This window comes from Mya arenaria, chromosome 5 (genome assembly GCF_026914265.1).
Source record: "Mya arenaria isolate MELC-2E11 chromosome 5, ASM2691426v1".
Lineage (NCBI taxonomy): Eukaryota > Metazoa > Mollusca > Bivalvia > Myida > Myidae > Mya > Mya arenaria.
The window spans coordinates 48117723-48136671 of NC_069126.1; the positions used below are offsets into that span (position 1 = coordinate 48117723).

At 33.7% G+C, this 18949-nt stretch overlaps 2 long non-coding RNA genes across 3 annotated transcripts; both read left to right on the top strand.

Annotated features, from left to right (window-relative positions):
• Window positions 1-3615: 3615 nt before the first annotated feature.
• On the top strand, window positions 3616-18437 carry LOC128236314 (uncharacterized). The gene is made up of 3 exons (XR_008261314.1): window positions 3616-3760; window positions 9234-9633; window positions 16279-18437. It is a non-coding gene; the product is annotated as an uncharacterized LOC128236314 (long non-coding RNA).
• Window positions 12678-15285, top strand: LOC128236316 (uncharacterized). 2 transcript variants are annotated; one of them, XR_008261315.1, is made up of 4 exons: window positions 12678-12768; window positions 13238-13334; window positions 13574-13670; window positions 13967-15285. It is a non-coding gene; the product is annotated as an uncharacterized LOC128236316 (long non-coding RNA). The 2 variants fall into 2 exon arrangements; XR_008261316.1 differs by lacking the exon at window positions 13574-13670 and having other exon boundaries at window positions 12681-12768; window positions 13967-15284.
• Window positions 18438-18949: the final 512 nt, after the last annotated feature.

The following is an 18949-nucleotide window of genomic DNA, read 5'->3' on the forward strand; positions in this document are numbered from 1 at the left end:
CTTGTTGTTTAAATGGTTGTTTTTACAATTGTTTATTGAATTTCATATACATGTTTAAAGACATACTAAATACGTTCACATTTTAGATAACAGCAGCTCAAGCTTCTATTGTCGATATATTTTTACTTGTGTGCCATCACATATTGTCTGTTCAATAGGGGAGCAAGGAGGGTTCTTACATCGTTCTGATTTGTTGGTGATAAGAAGTAGTTTCCGATAAGATCGTTATTTTATCACTTATTGACTATCATAAATACCGCGTTGTCAGCATCATATTTCTTAAAAATTTTGCCGTACAGTTCTAGAAATTTAAGCGTCACTAGGTTCTCAGTTATCATCGTTTGTAGGAGTCATTTAAGGAAAACCTTGTAGCAATTATTAGATATATTCAAATAATGTTAACGCGCATTATCCCCATTTCCCCTTTCGAGTTTGACCATAAAATGAAAAATAAAAACGAAAAAAAAATGATTATAATTATCAAAAAATAATAATAATATATTTTATATAATATTAATATACTTGTCGGTTGGCCATTAGATACTTGAAAAAGAATGGAAGATATAAGACAGGGTGCTTATTAAATTCATATTATTCGAAAACACCTTTTTCAAGCCAGTTCATCAAATTAATAAAATCGATCATCGCTTTTCAGTTAAGAGGCCTTCGTGCTTGCCTCAGTTATCGCAGCGACAGTCTTTCAACGCAATCAGTGCTTTGACTTTCTCAACGGGATTAACGTTACAAAAATATGGCTGTGATGCCTATATCATGAGATCATTCAAACCATTGAAAGAAGTGCAACGAAAGATCCAAGATGGAGCCGTTATTGAGTTTCAGAGTTATAGTAAATATGTACAATTTCAAAATAAATGTCCAACTCGATGCCCACATCATTGAGTCTCTGTAGTAGAAGGAGTTGAGATATCGTCGGATTAAAAATGAAGTAAAATAACGTTTGTGTATAATAGAGTTCGTGTAAAGTCTGGAATTCGCACAACTTAAAATTGCCATTTTTAAGTTTGCTTTGGTATTAAGCAACGAAACTGCTATGCTTTGCAAATCGCAATCAGAGAATTTTTAAAAAATATCTTGCATTAATTTGATTTTGCTCTAGATTGTTGTCATCGTATACTAGCTTCGATGTCATTTGTTGTTGATTGTTTTTACATATCACACAAAGGCGAAGCCTATTGTAAACATATTTTGTGTAAGAATATCTCGCCCGTACCAGGTGAAACACATCGGTTCATATTATATATATTCTTGTATTCATATATTTTTATAATGCTATGTCAATAAATATGTTGAATCAATTATAGTCGGAACCTGTCGGCTCAAATTCTTAGTTAGCTCGAACTGTATGTAAAGGACCGATTTCTATTTCTATATATTGAAGGTAGGCATTACCGCTTGGCTCGAATTTGCCGAGGCTCGATGTATTTTAGCCGGTCCCTGGGACTTCGAGCCAACGGAATTCGACTTTGATATACACGTCTTCTAGCCGCGCCACCCCCATAACAGATGATACAAATATGTTCACATATTCCTAAAATACTACAAACAAAACGGTCAAAACATTTGCAGGCATGATATGTTATGAATGGCATAAAGCTTGAGGAGGAAGGAAGCCATTAAATGAATCTGAATCTGTCACGTTATTGACAGACGCTTTGTTAAACGACGCTCAATTTGCTTCATGATTTATTGATATGATTACTAGTCAAACATCACTGGAAGGGAGGAGAGGAATTGATTTATTTATATAAAGCGATTTATTTTAGCGCTCATAATGAAAGACCCGGACGACTTTATCCAAGTTCCGGAAGCTATGAAAAAGTATCATATGTGTTTTAACGTACAATGCCCACAGAGCGAATACTAAGAACGTTCTTCACTATTCGCTTCTTAAAAAGGAATGAAAACTACACAGACGTGGCCAGCAGCAAACTATTTTTTATAAAAAAACTACGAGTAGGAATAAAGAAGAAAAATACTTGTTCAATATAAATACTCAAACTATATATCACAAAACAACTGATGTCAAGTAATTATCAATTGTTTATTTGTTTCAAAGTCCTTTTAATGATAAACAGCAAGTTATAAGATTTTTCAATTGACATTTCGATCATTCAAACAAGTTTTTGACATAATCGGTATGGAGTTTTTCTTAAGAGAGTGACTGGGTAACCGTGATTAATCTCGTCTTGACATTCTGCAAATTTCCAATAATTTAAAGAACGGAGACTAATCTGGACATGAAACAATCAACATTGCTCGAAACATTGCCCTTCTAGGTTTGTATTGCCATTAATGGCTGAAATAAATTAATCATTTGAAAATGTATCACTATACTGTTGCCACATGTAGCTGCCAATGTCCGTTTTTAAAACGGAAGTATGAGGAAGTTGGAGATAACTTTAAGACTAGAACCGTGTTTTAGTTGTTATTTCTCTGGAGACATTCATGTCCCAAATGATACATTTGTTTTCAAATATACTGTCAAAAACAGATTTTGTCGATCGCAGTCGTTTTACAAATGTGCCCCTAAGCTCTTTATTTAACGCTAACATACGCTTATTATGTTTTGGTTAGATTCATTTTATTATATTTATGGAGAACGACCTCCAATTTGTGTTTGCAAATCCTAGATTTCGCAAACTCAAGTACCCTTTAAATACGGTGTAATCGAATACTGGCCGATACTTTAGTTAGAAGGCTTCATTAAGGTATGATTTTGGTGTTTTTTGTTTGCGAAATGTTTTTGGAAGTTTGTCTAATTGACCCGCCAACTTCGGGCCCCAGCGGGGTTTTCGCAGAAAAACACGGGGTTTTTCACTATCCCGCGGGATTTTTCTCCCGTTTTTCAAAAGCTGGGGAAAAATCCCGCGGGGTTTCAATAATACAAGATTCAAGTTATTTCAGCTCAAAACAACATCTTATATCAAAAGGAGCATTATGCTTCGACACCGGAAGTGAAATAACGCGAAACAAAAAAAAAACCGCTTTTCAGTACGGGGTTTTTCTCCTGCGGGATAAAACTCCAAGATTTTACCGATAAAGCAAAATCCGTAAAAACCCCACTTCTAAGCTATTATATTATTGTTATGATGTTAATCATCACTGGTTTAAGGATTTTGAAATACTTGCTTTTTATTTAAAGAACAACAGAAATTTTATGAATGTTTTTTACGGGAGAAAAACCCAGCAAAACCGGTTTTGACTATCTATGATTTAAAACGCGATTATTGCACTTCATTTAAAGCAAAAACAAATGTTACTACATATGTATCTTATATGTTTAATATAACAACCATATTAGTTATGTAAATGATATTATTAAAGGTAATTTAACTAATTTCGAAACTTATGAAATAGTGTAATGTAACCTTTTTAAAAAAAAAAAAATCTTCCTTTTTTAACCGTCTTTAAAAATACTGCAGGAATGAAAATTATACGTGACGTTAAAGAGTTGTTACGTTAAAAAGATGATATTGCGTAAAATTGTTTAATTATTGGTACTTAAAATTGTTTAATTATTGGTACTTGAATCTGACTTTAAACCGGTTTAACACAAACATACAATTACAATAATCAATACCAGGGTACATGTATCATGCTGGAAAATTACGAATGTGTCAGACGCATTATTTTGTTTTTCATAGAAGATAAACAAAATCATCGAGCTTTGTAGAACGATGAATCAGAATGACTGAATGACACTAAGTTTTGCAAAATGGATATATCCCTAACTTCCATGGTAAGTCATATATATTTTATTCTATTGCATTTTTGTGTGGCTTGTTGAATATGTATCAGCTAAGAACACAGGTAGATCTACTTGACACAAACAATTTTAATAAGAATATCTTACACTTATATACACTTATCCCATATATAAGGCGATTATTGATTATGTGACTTGCACCTGTGGCTAAGAAGTAGGACAACTCTTGGTTATGCACCAGTCAGTTATAACCGCCCCCCCCCCCCCCCCCCCCCCCGGTCCAGAGAATGGCAGGGACTTTGACTTTCCGTCCAGCTGAGCCCGGGCAAAGGCTCATTTTCCCCAGCTATCCTCGGTATACACCCAGTCTCGGGTAATCACGGCCTTCCCAGTTCCGGAGAATAGAGGGGACTTTGACTTTCTGTCCAGCCAAGCCCGGGTAAAATCCTTGTCCTGCAGGGAGGAACTGCCGGTAAAACCCCTGCCAAATGATCCCGTACCCCAAGGACCCTAGGTAAGGCCTCCGGTAATCACAGCCTTCCCAGGTCCGGAGAAAAGCGGGGACTTTAGCTTTCTGTCAAGCCAAGCCCGGGTAAAATCCTTGTCCTGCGGGGACAAACTGCCGGTAAAATCCCTGCCAAATGATCCCGTACCCCAAGTAGTCCAAATAATTGTACGTTTAGATTTTTTTATGATTTTTGATATGGCAAATCCTTAATGTAATCTGTTTCAAAGATGTGATTACTTTCAATGTACCTGTCCTCAGAATTATTAATTTGTAAGTTGTATACATGAATGTAATGTCTGTTCGTGAATAACTGTTCCCATGGGATGTATCTCTTCATTGTACTAAATGTCCTTATAACTCTTACTATAGTATATGTCAGTGTAATGTTCGTCCTTGAATAACTGACCCCATGGCACGTGTCTTTGTAATGTACCATACATTTTAGAATGACTATTATGATTATTACTATATATTGAAAGTCAAATGTAATGTCCGTCCCTGAATAAATGTCACTATAGTGTCATTTTTTGTTATAAAGTACATTTTAGAATAACTATTTATACTATATTGTATGTAATTGTAATGCTTGTCCCTGAATAACTGTCCCCATGGTGAGATTCTTTGTAGGTACATTTGAGAATACCAATTTCTGGAGTGTGTGTCAATGTTATGTCCGTCCCTTAATAACTGTCACCATTGGGTGTGTCATCACAATGTACATGTCAGAATTACTATTACTATAGTATAATGTCATTTAGTCAATGTATGTTTGTCCCTGAATAACTGTCCCAATGGTTCAATTCTATGTAAAGTAAATGTCAGGATAATTATTAGTGTATGGTTATTGTCAAGTGTGATGTCTGTCCATAAATAAGTCTCCTCATGGTGTGTGTCTTTGCAATGTTCATGTAAGAATAACTATAACAATATAGTGTATGTCAATTAAGTCTAGTCAATGTAACATCCGTCCCTGAATAACTCAGTCCTCATGGCGCTTGTCTTAAAATGTTAATATGTCAAAATAACTAGTACTTATAAAAGTGTATACATCAATGTAATGTCCGTCCCTGAATAACTGTCCCCATGGCATTTGTTGTTACAATGATAATGGCAGAATAACTATTCCTATAATGTATGTCAATGAAATGTCTATCCCTGAAATCCCTGTCCCCATGGTGTGTTTCTTTACAATTTTCATATCAGAATAACTATTTTTATAGTGTATATCAATGTAATGTCCGTCCCATATTAACTGTCCCCATGGCGTATGTCTTTGCAATGTTCATAAATTTCAGAATAACTATTTCTATATAGTGTATGTCAATTTAGTGTGACAGGCCCTGATAAACTTTCCCCATAGTGTGTGTCTTTGCAATGTTCATTTCAGAATTACTATTTCTATAGTGGTGTTAATGTAATGTCCGTCCCTGATTAACTGTCCCCATGTAGGGATTCTATGTAAAGTGCACATCAGGATAATTAATTACTGTAATATCAGTGTTATGTCTGTCCCTAATTAAGTCACCCTAAGGGTGTCTGGTGTGTGTCTTTGCAATGTTCATGTCAGAAATACTATTAGTATAGTGTATGTAAATGTAATGTCCGTCCCAGAGTAACTGTCACCATGTAGCGATTCTGTGTAAAGTACATGTCAGGATAACTAATTACTATATAATTGTATGCCAATGTTATTTCCCTAAATAAGTCTCCCCATGGATTCACCAGTCAATTGTATCCACGCTCCCCCCCCCCCACCCAGGTCCGGGGGTATACCGGGGATAGCCGGAGAAAAGGGCTGTGTTTTTACTTTCAAGGTGGTCCCGCAGGGCCGGGTGACCGCGGTGGTTTTGTCATAGGGGCATTTGACCGGGGTTTAACCATTAGTTTGTCCCCGCAGGGCGGGGATTTTACCCGGGGTCGGCTGGACTGAAAATCAAAGTCCCGGCTATTCCCCGGACCTGGAGGGGCTGTGGTTACAATTGACTGGTGAATTATAATGTCAGTCCCTAAATAAGTCTTCCCATTGGTGTGACTGTCATGGTAATGTACATGTACCGGTAATTATTACTTTAGTATATTATTTGAAAACTAACAGTAGGATGTCAAAATGACTTTATTAATTACACCATGATAAATGATGATATATTATGAGTGGATGGTACTCTGAAATTGCAGACACTAATATTATTTTTTTTAGTTGAAAGATTTTACTATTGTTAAAGTGACTGGAATAAACAGAATTTATGATGAAATGGGTTTCATTTTCCTACATGCCTTGGCGAAACAAAATAATCCGCTGAGTTCTCTCCATTCCTTGAAGCTGTCAAATAAGTTCACATTTGGATTATATATATCTTAAATATATATGTCTAATGCTACACTCATGCACAATATTTTGCTAAGAATTGGGCGCAAGTCCGCTAACGCGTTCACAGGAGGTACTTTGAATGACTGGGGAATAGCACGGTAGCGCCCCTAGTGTGCCTTCTTGTTTTCAGTTCCTACTGAAAGATTACTGTTGGTCAGCCTTAGAGTATTTGAGGTTGGCTGATGTAGTTTTTTCAACAGTCAGAGACTTCTGTTGAGGATTTCCACTCCTTTATTCTAAGAATAGTGTTCCTTTTAAATCAGCGATAACAAATAACACAATTGCAATTGCAAATCCAGTATGATTTAAGTCTATTTCATGTATAGTTATATGAATTTTTCATATGTGGCAGGTCTATTTTAGAAGTCTTTTGTTTATAATTGTCTCTGTGGCTGCATTTATGCCACTCTGATCCTGTTGTTGTTGAGATAATGAAGATAAAATTCTCTGTTAACAAAAAGTCCACAATTAGAAAATATTAGGAGAGAACATAATTAAACTTTTCCAATAAAAAAAAATCTTAATCAAGATATGGAAAGGGCCCTTATAATAACCCAATTAAACTTAAAATTAAAAACAAAAAGTAAGACTTGTTAATTGCTGTAAAATCTAGGTGTTAGATGACATTAAAGCTGCACTCTCACAGATATACCATTTTGACAACCTTTTTTTTTGTTTGTCTTGGAAAGAGCAAATTTCTGCCTAGATATCTGCAAATCAATTTATGATTGCTGACAAAATCAGATCGTAGATTTTCACATTTTTCTGTTTGAAAAATTGATGTTTTTTAAGGAAAATGCATATTATATACTTTTTTGGATTTTTTGTTAGTAGTTTTATTTATATAACTGGTTCCATGGATTTTTGCAAAATTGGCTGGTTCCAAGGCAAACAATAAAAAGTTGTCAAAACGTTCAATCTGTGAGAGTGCAGCTTTAAGTGCACTGTACAAAGAAAGCTGGTAAAAATATTGAATAAACACTTAAAGCAAAATTATGTTTAAACTGGGACCAATAATATGTTATCTTACTCCCAGGTTTAAACAATTGCAAATAATAACAATAATTATAGTTTTGTCTGGCTTTTCTTACACAAATAGAAACTAATTTTTTAATCAAACAAAAGACATTAAAACTGCATATCCAGAATATCCTTGAAATAATATCAAAATGCCAAGATAAAATGTACAAAAAACAACAAAAAAACATCTGAATTAAATAACAATTAGCCACTTTAGCAAAATGGAGAATTATACATTTAAGATATTCACATAAAATTCACCTCAATTTTTCCTTTCCATATGATTATATATATATTTTTTTCCTCTTTGCTATTAGCCTATAAATCAACATGACCATAAGCAATTATTTATATTTTAAGCATAATTAAGGAAAATGTATTTTGATCAATTAAAGTGCATAACTGCAGATTATGTTTATTATCTTAAATAAATTATAAACCTATTCATAATCATATTTATAGCACCATTTTCAGAATAATGATTGTCACATTAACCAGGCATTCCCTGTATAAAACTGTCATTCATAAAGAAACATTAAAAGGCAATTTTAACTCAGCCAATCAGATGTCAAAAACAGTGAAAGGGGCAATGTCAAGTCCAGTGAAAGGGGCGGAGCTAAGATAAATACTGACATGAAATGTAGATGGATCTTACCAACTGAGGAACTATTTTGATTTGCCTCATTTGCTTGTAATAAAAATTAAACTTTTACATTGATACAAATTTATCAATATATTATTGAATATAAAAGTGAATTATAAAAGCAAAATAATGACACCAAACATGACACATCTTGCATAAAGATTAGCATTTTGATAAACTTCCTGGAATTGTTATAATCAAAATACCTTGCACCAATATATCAAATCCTACTCCCACACAATGCAATGTAATAAAGTAAAAATATATTATAGTATGCAGCAAAACTGTCTTCAAATTAAATCCTTGATTAGGCGAAACAAATATTCTTAGTTTCTACTAACATCCCCCCAAAAAAGGGTAGATAGGTAGGCATTACTTTTTTTTTGGACGACCATAATTCTTTAGCAAACTGACCTGTATCAGGGTATTATTTTAGGTCTCTGAAAAAACGGATTTTGATCAAAACGCAAAAAAAATAAAATAGGAAGAATAAAATAAATTCAGATGGGTGTAAACAAAGATTTGTATAGGCCTTATTATGTCCATGTTATCATATCAGTGATCAAAATAATCACAAGCCCTGCAAATGTAAAGTTCTTTCTTGGCTGTCAGGGGCCCAACTCTTGATTTATGGTAGGTTCTGTTGAAAGTGTTTGAAGCAAAATACTAGTTTAAAAATATTGGCTTTAAAGGTCTCCATAGTAACACTTCTAAACCTAACAAATGGAGTGAATTAGGGGGTTAATTGGGGGTAATAAAACACATCTTGATAGTGACAATTTAAGTTTTAATCTTTCAAGTGGTGGTTCAACTAAGGAGGGATATATATATATATATATTCTGTGACATTCTAAACTTTAGCATAAAATGTTAACTTAAATTTAATAAGAAAAAATATAATTAAAATGTGAAACTTTTTTGTCATTTAAAAAAACTTGTCACAGCTTCACATTCTCTTATTTTTAAGGCCTTCAACATATTTGAGTGGGATCCTGAAACAACCCCTGACACAACAACTTAATTTACAAGAACAACCCTGCGTATAAGAACTTCAATACTTCTGACAAAAACAAACAAAAGCAACTCCAGATTTATGAACAACTCTGATTACTAGAACATGAACACCAACCCCATCTTCAAGAACAACAACTTCAACCCCAGAACATCAACACTTCCTGCAGGGACAACTACAAAAACATCGGCTTCAAGAACAAATTCATCCTAAACACAAACATCAGCAACAACAGCTACCCGAATAAAACTACTCGAACTACAAGAACACCAGCAACACACTCTTTAAGAACACCAGCATCATCATCTTCTTCTAGACTTGCAAATGCAACAAACACCAAAGACAAAGTTGAATGGTATGTATATATGAATGCAAAGTTTTGACATACACATGTTTAAGATATAGTTATTTGTCTTATTTCATAAATATGACCTACTCATTAGAACGTCATTGATTAAATAATGTAATTGAATAAAACTAAACAATCAATTTGCTATCAGGGGCGGATCCAGGATTTTGGGTTAGGGGGGGCGTAACTTTTAAACACTCTAAAGGTTGCACTAGCAGATCCAGGGGCATACCTATAGTTCTAATATCATAACGAGGTTTCTATTAGGACGACTAAGTGGCTTATATAATTTGTATATTTTCGTTAAGCAGGAAAAACGAGGGAAGATACATGTATCATTGTGAACCCATGTTCAGATACTTTTACTATTCAACAAATTCTAGGTGCCATATTCTTTGTACCCAAAGGAAATTAATTGACTGATGTGTTTGTTTGTATGGGTTTTACGGCGCATCAACATGATCATGTTATATAGTGCCGAATTATTACAGTAAGGGAAGGCGGGAACGTTTAAATTGCGTGCACTCTGTGTTGTGTACGAGTACATCTCAAACGGCAATGTTGTATAAAGATACGCGAGCGAAGCGAGCGAAGAAAAAATAGGAAAATATAGTATATTTTATTGTTTCCATACCAAAGAACACGTAAGCTCCGGGAATTTTAGGGGGGGCGTGTGCCGGGTGCGCCCCCCCCTGGGTGCGCCCCCCCCTGGATCCGCTAGTGGCTATCATGGATTCTTTAAGTCAATGAGCATATGACTTTTTTTATTGTCTTTTTATTTTGTTAATGTCTCAAAAAAGAATGACTACCTCAAGTTGGCTGATTTCCATTAGATTTGAAACATTATTGAAGTATTCAACAATATATTTTGAATAGGCTTTTTTTATTGAAGATTATGTTCATGCAACATACCTACTTTATTTGTGTGCAATGTAGCCATAAACTTAAAGGGACTAGACACCAGGTTGGCAAGTACAGTATTTCTTCAAAATAAGCCTAGAACTGTCGATGTGATCATTTAGAAGGCTGATAATACAAAAGGGTTATTAGTACTGCGTTTTGATCCGGGAGGTTGTATTTAACTTGAGTGGATTTTTGCAGATTCGGATTTCACAAGGCACAAGCCTCCCGGATCAAAACGCCATACTGATAACCCTTTTATTATATATACATTACTAATTTACTTGTAACATCACTTAAAAGCCACATGTTTTCATAATAAATGTCATTTTAAAGGGTCTGTCTCACAGATGATGAAATAGCGAAAAAAACAAATTGTCGAAAAATGACATAAACTTGGCATCGATGTGTACAATGCATTGAAACGTACTAATTGAACCCTTATGAAAATATGCTCTTTCAATAAGATCGTACGAGCTCGCGACAAGCTCGTTACGACCTTGCACAATCTTAATTTCCCCTGTTGCTTGCTCGTACAAGCTTGTATGAGATCGCGCAAGGTTTTGACAAGAGCAAGCTCGTGCGAGCTTGCTATCTTTACGAGCTTGCACGAGCTTGGACCACAAATTATATTATATGGAGCAAGCTATGAGAACTTAGAAATTTTAACAAACTCTGAAAAAATACTAAGTCCATAAAATATCAGAAAAATCACCAAATGTCACATTGATGCACATTGTAAATGTAAAACATAACTTAAGTACAAGGACATAATTTTTTTTATTTAATTATATATATTTATAATTATTTATGATTACTGAATAATAATATCTCTTATAATAATAATCATCATCATAAGTGTTGAATACTAAGCACTATTAAACATATTATACATGTATGAATATCATTAATAATAACACTCAAAAAACAACAGTTAATTTAACCAACAAAAAGATCCAACAAGTACTAGCAATGGGAATCCAACCAATATGACCTGACAACCTACAGTAGCAGTTCAATCATCACTTCATCACTTCATTTTGGTCAAATCAGGCACAAGTAGATATCCATCCATTAAATGCAGTCCAACCAACACTTGTGCTTCCATTAAATATTGTTCAACCAAAACTTGTAAATCAACTGATTATAGCTGTCCAAACAACAATAACTGTCTATCCAACAGTGATTCAAATAACACTAGTTGTCCATCACACATTCTGTCCAACAAGCAGTCCAAACAACACTGGTGGTCCAACCAACACTTCAGGTCCAACCATTTATAATTGTTCAATCAACACGTATGGTCCATCCAATATAGCGGCCCAGTAAGCAATAGATGCCCAACCAACATTAGTGTTTCAACAGGCACTAGCTGTCCATCACGTTGCTACCAATCTAGCAGTCCAACCAATTGTAGTGATGTTCTTCATTGAAAGCAATGATCTCAGAAGATAACATCAGCATATTTGAATAATATCTGTAAAGAAAGGAATGGAACATAAAAGTATATTTTTTATAAAAAAAGTAAATAACTCTCAGACTTATTTATGGATGGGGTTTAAGACAATCTGGACAATTTAAGTGCAGGCCTGGGTGTATGTGACTAGTCCTGTGGCCATCATAATATTTAAACATAACTAACTAGTAACAAATTATTCAGAAGACTACACAGGTGACAGCATGACATAATTGCTCTTTCTAAGTAAAATGTTTATTACATAGTAATAAAATACACAAAGCATTATAAATATCATACCTTATATTGATGAGGATTTATATATGTTCATTCATAAGACTTATTAGTTATACCTGGTCATGTACATACAGATTCCTTATAATAGATTTTGAAACAAATATTTTTAGAATAGATGAGAATTATTTGTTGTTAATAATACTCCAATAAGAAAAGTACCGCAGTCTTTTCTGAACCATCTACCCCACCCACCAGAACTAAGTGTCCAGGTAAACAGTCAAGCGATTTATAGCTCAAATAACAAATGTCATTCAAATAATATCACAATAATGTAATATAAATTCATTAAAATGACAAATCTAATATAAATAAATAAATTTTAACAAACCTGGAATGATAATTAGTCCGCTGTTATTGTACTTCGTTATAACCCGGAAATAAACCGGAAGTCACCCTGGACCGCAAAGGATTATGGTCTATTGGAAAGTCGAAAATGTTTGTCGAAATAATGCGCCAAATAAACTGAAGTGTTGTTTCGTTTATTAAAGGTAAGTTCAAGCAAAGTTTGGGGTATAATTCAATTACATTTATAAGGATCTTTTACGCTAACATTATTGTTTAAAATAACATAGCAACATTTTAAAGTAATGAACAAATATGTTTTGTTGTAATACATTTTCGCGACAAACGTACGAAATACGTTTTTGTATAAACACAGTTAAATGAATGTTTGTGACTAGCGTACAGCTAATACTTCATTGTTATATATTTTAACAGCTATTATATTTGTTACTTAATGTAAGTAGGCTATTTTTGCCTAAAAAAAGAATCAATTGCCATAAATGTCCGGCAGCGATGCAAAAGTGGGTGGGAAGGTCAAAAACTAAAACGTTTAAAAAGTCCTTATATAGTTTTGAGGAACGATCTTTTAGGGGAGTGAAACATCTATTATTGGCAACATGTTTTGGTGTAGTAAGTTATAGTTAAGTGTCTGAAATGTTGTTTCGTCTATTTTAGCCGGCCTAAGTGAGCTAACAAAGAAATCATCAGTCCACAAAAGAATCAACCAGGGAAGGAGAAAAACATTCAAAGCTGCAAATTGCCAAATCCATCAGTGAGTAGACTATTTTTAAAGCACATGGTAAGATTTCCATGTTGCAATGGATAAATGGGTATGAATCATGCTAGTGAAATATTGAACCTCAAAACTAAGTAGAAATTGATTTTTTTTAACATTTTAAAGTTTGGTCCTTCAATGGGCTTTTGCATCACTGCTGACCCTTGACCTTTTAAAAAACCACTATGCAAGCAAATTATGGTTTAGTGTCTGAAATGTTGTTTCGTCTATTTTAGCCGGCCTAAAAGAGCTAACAAAAAAATCATCAGTCCATAAAAGAATCGACCAGTGAAGGAGAAAAACATTCAAAGCTGTAAATTGCCAAATCCATCAGTGAGTATATAGACTATTTTTCAATTCCCATGGTAAGATTTTCATTCTGATTTTGAAAACAATATGGTGAATGTGTGGAGTGGATTTTATTTGTAACGGACAAACACTTATAAAAATATTTTTTAAAAATAAGACTCAATAAATTTGAGCACTTTAGTTTGAACAAATACAATAATCTATCATTAATTTATATACCTGCGACATTGAAATCTTAATTCGCACTGATTTGATAACCAACTGGCCGTTAGTTATTGGAAAATATTGGCAGTACAAATAAAAAAAGAAATATTTTTCAGGTTGGAAGATGGATGTCAAAGTCTCAGACAAAAGCTTCCAGAGTTAAGGAGAGAACACTTCAACAAAAACAAGCACGAGAAGAATGACTGCAAAAAAAGTTTTTCGCAGATTCGTTTCCTTATCAAGTGTATTTAAGGAAAATGGACCTGTCTACAGAGACTAGATGTAAATGTCAAGGACTGCAATGATCAATTCAATGACTCCTTTCTAATTGTGTCAAGTGTCATAAAAAATTAAAACTGTTATAAATGGACGTGTAGTAATGATGAAATTATTACCCTGTTGCGAATAACATTAACTATTCATGAACTTAGTTCATGAATGACATTTTGAAAAAATCATGTTCATGAACTGTCAAGTTCATTAACTAAGTGGGAGTTCATGAACATGATTTGTCCAAATTGTCATTCATGAATAGTTTATGTTTTTCTTTAAAAGCACACGCCAGGGGCTAGAATAAGGTTAGGTGAATAAGGGTCCTCTTATTTAATCTTCAGATAAGCTTGCACAAGCTCGCAAAGTGAATTGTAACGAGCTTATCAAGCTCGTAATATTGCTCATACAAGCTCGTAAAGCTGCCCATGACGAGCTTGTACAAGCTCGCGACGTGAAATGTAACATGCTTGTCAAGCTCGTAAAATTGCTCATACAAGCCTGTAAAGCTGCTCGTGACGAGCTTGTACGATCTTGTTTTTAAGCTTGTACTAGCTTAATTTTGAGCGTGTACGAGCTTAAACGAACACGTACGAGCTGGTATTTGTTTCAATTACGGCCCATAATAGCTTAAAGCTCGGGCGCGCTTGCTCGCGAACTAGATTGGGAAGTTGATCGTACGATCCCTTGACAAGCTCGTCTTCTAGCTCGCGATTTTCATAAGGGAAGTACCACATAGTTTACAATTTATTTAAGTTTAGCAGTTACTTAGTATTTTTCCATTAAAAAAGATTACTGGGTATGTGTTCAAGGTAGAATTCATTCAATCATGCGTGATTGGCTAGAAGGTGTTATCACGTGAAGTTGGACTTCAATTTTTGCGACGCGGGGTCTCCGACACAATCTTTTTTTACAATTATGACATCAAAGCGTAACACATTCTATTAGATAATTGTCCTGAGATTCGTTATAGAAAAAACTTTTTTTGGTGCAAATCTCTGACACAGTCCCTTTAAGGACACATTATTTTGTTTTATGACTTCATTTTAACTTCACGCAATGACACTTGTAAAGTTGTTATGACTTTACGTCACAAGAGTTGAAAACGGCTGTAGTGCACTAGAGTGGAATACAGCCTACCATATTTTGCGATAAGTATTACGTGTGGATAAATGATGGGTATATATATAATAAATAATTTTACATGATTAAAATAAACAGAGCAATCATTTGACTATCTCGTTTGGGTTTCATTGTGTAAAAATAGTGAATTAAGTTTTCCAAGTTTATATTATATCCATTTATGAAAACAGATAAATATACTGATGCTTTTTTAAACTTACTGGGATATTATATTATGTGGTAAACACACCCCAGAAAGTTTCATATCGACAATATGTGCAAAAGCTGTGAAATTATGTGTCTTAAGCAATGTTATATAGCTATTAAAGTAAGATTAAAAGTTATACACTAGTATATCAATTGTATGTAAGTTTTTGACAGTTATCTATTTTTTTGCAATTGTATCATCTGGTGTCTAGTCCCTTTAATAAACACTGTTAAATTCATACATTATTGAAAAAAATGACAAGCAGCAATTGTCATCACTTGATAGTTATCCTTGCCTTGGGGTTAAGTTTTGCGTTCAGGTCAGTTAAATGGAAACTATCAAAGTTGTCACTTTGAAACTTGGGGAACTTGTACATCTTATACCCTTCTTCACATTATACCCTAAAGATATTGAGTCTCACCTGTTTTTAGGGTAAAAAACGTGAATTTTGGTTGATTTTGAGAAATGGACACTAAGCTTCTTCATAGAAAATGAAAGGATTATGCCTTCAATATATCAAACTCATTTGGAAGGGAATGGGGAGGATGGGGGATATTTTAGTATTTGTGGACTATAGTCTAATTTTTTTAAGTTTAATAAAATAATGTGCTTAGAAGGCGGCTTACAAGCAAACTATCAGAGCTATCCCTTTTAAACATTAGAATATTCACTTTCAAATGTACAATATGAAATAAATTTACAATAAAAGGATATAATCAGACGAGGGTTCAGAACCCGCAGGTGGTGCTCTTGTCATATGCCAAATGTGCTGGTATAAACAAGTGCCATTTTTGTGTGAAATTTAAATTTTCCTTTCTTAAATTGCAGGCTAACTTCAATGGAGAGGACAGAGTAATGGCAAAAAGAGGATCATTTTAAAGAGAGGAGGAAGAGGGATATGTAAAGAGTGTTCTGAGGCCAGGATATCAGCAGTGCGTTCAGTCAGGCGAGCGTTTACAAAACGCTCGCAAACGTTTTGTTTTGTATCTCTGTTGCAACGAAGCGCATATACGTTAAGCGGGAAACCAAACAGCAAACGTTCGCCGCAAACATCTTTACTGAACGCGTTGCAGATTCATGATGGGGGAGGGAGGAGGGGGGGGGGGGCGGTGGAACAATTTTCGAGAATTATTGACATACATGTGTATAAATATATATATATCATGGTAGGAACTGTTTGCCTTGTCAACTGTGACTTAAATATTTAGTTCTTGTGTCAGCCTGTGCTTATCTCAAATATTTAATGACATTTTTTTGGTTTGTTTGATAGACATGATAATTATATAACTATTAGATATAAATGGCAACAATTATAGATAAAACATTGTAACTTAGGTTAACTTTATAATAGATAATTAATTGTTTATATGCAATATATATTTAAGGATGCATATTTCTTTTATTCTTGAATCTATTTTTTGTGTGTTTTTTTTCATATATCGAAAATATTTTTCATGAATGTGGGTTTTTAATTCTTTGTCAGTCTCAGAAGAATTAAACAACTTGTGTTGAATTTATTTGCTAGACTGAAACTAGGCTGTTAATATTGGTCAGACTAATTGAATCAGAGAATAATATGTACAGCTATTCGGATTACTGACCAATAGAGTGAATTTAGTCAATGATGTATGACCCTAAGATTAAGATTGACTTAAAGCTGCACTCTCACAGATTGAAGTGAACTTCTTTATTTTTTGGCTTGGAAAGAGCCAATTTATGCGGAAATGCATGAAAAATAGTGTCATAAGACTGCATACTTTCTTATTTAAGTTCAAGAAGTGATGTTGAATGCCATTACACATTAATTTTCGAACAGAAATCTATAAATCTGCGATCTGATCTTTTGTCAGCAGTCTGATTTGAAAAAAAGAATGTAGAAATTTGCTCATTTAAGACAAAAAAATAGAACAGCTGTCAAAACCGTAAATCTGTGCGTGTGCAGCTTATTTGCATATTTTGAACTTATGTTTCTTCATTCGTTTTTTCATTTTTAAAGTTATTTTCAATTTAGATCTTAGAATATTGTTTTTATATTGATTTATAAATATGTAATAGTATTATACTAATATCAAAGTAAATTTGTACTGTTCAATTTTAAATGGACAGTTAAAGCTGTACACTCACAGATATACAATTTTTACAACTCTTATATTCTTTGTCTTGGAAAGAGCACATTTTTGCGTAAATATCTGTAAACCAGTGATAAAAGATTGCTGCCAAAATATCAAATTGCGGACTTTCATATTTATGTTTGAAAATTAATGTTTTATTGCATAAGACATCAATTTTTGAACTGAAATATAAAGATCTACAATCTAATTTTTCAGCAGTCTTATTTAACTGTTTTCTATGGAATTTCGAAAACTATAATGGCTCCAAGACAAAAAATAAAAAAAAATGTCAAACGTTCAATCTGTGAGAGTGCAGCTTTAATAAATGGTTAAATGTTGTTGTTTTTTAATTCTGATTTTTATAATAAGTTGATGATCGCCATGTATCATTGATAAAACATGTAAAATAAAATAAAAATTGTTTATTTTCCAACACTGTTTTGCATTTAAATTTGCTGACATAATGCTCTCCAAAAACTTCTGATATGTGGTTTTAAAATGTGTGTTCATCCTTTATTCAGCTAGTGGATGGAATTCATTAAACTACTGTATTCAGTACACCATGCAGCTCTTCCAATTGTTTGAAAGCAATTATTTCACAGAATCTGATAATAGAGGGACCGGACTCAAGATTCTACATTGCAAGAAAAAGTGAAAATTGTCAAAATTTATCATCAAACTGTTATGTTTCAACAGTGTACAGTGCACTGAATCTTACTTATGTAATCATATAAGTTGAAATAAACTCACTTTGTCTACCATGTAAATCGAAGTAAATTTAGAAATAGCAATCATGTATTTATCTGTATATATGTTTATGTGACCTTTACATGCTTAATGTAGATATGATAATACTAATAAACAGGAAAATCATTATGTGCTATTTTTTAAAGATTACTTGTCTCAGAGAGAGAGACAGTGATGAAATCTTTTAAACACATTGAATGATGTAATATCAGTCTCATAATAATTGGTATTGATTCGGCTAGGCTTGTTTTGAGGTAATATTGAATATCTTGTTTTTGGATCATCTGGTGTCCAAGTCCCTTTAATGTATGTCTGGGTGGGAATCAGCCGACGGGATCAGCCACCGGGGCTGAGTAGGAGACAATGCTAGTGCATTGTCTATCATGGGTTTAATCCCCATATTGAACACCCTTATCCATACTGTTTTACCAACCCTTTAACATTCAGTATAAAACATTGTGGACACAGGGTATAGATTACAAAAGTATTACATTAGTATGAAATGGGTCGTGTCACTTGTGTGTGTGTCTATGGGGGAAGATTTTTGTTAAGCAAAAAAAAATGGTAGTCATTAATGGTATTTTTCCTAGACAATAAAATAATTAGAGATATTATTAAAGCTGCACTCTCACACATTGAAC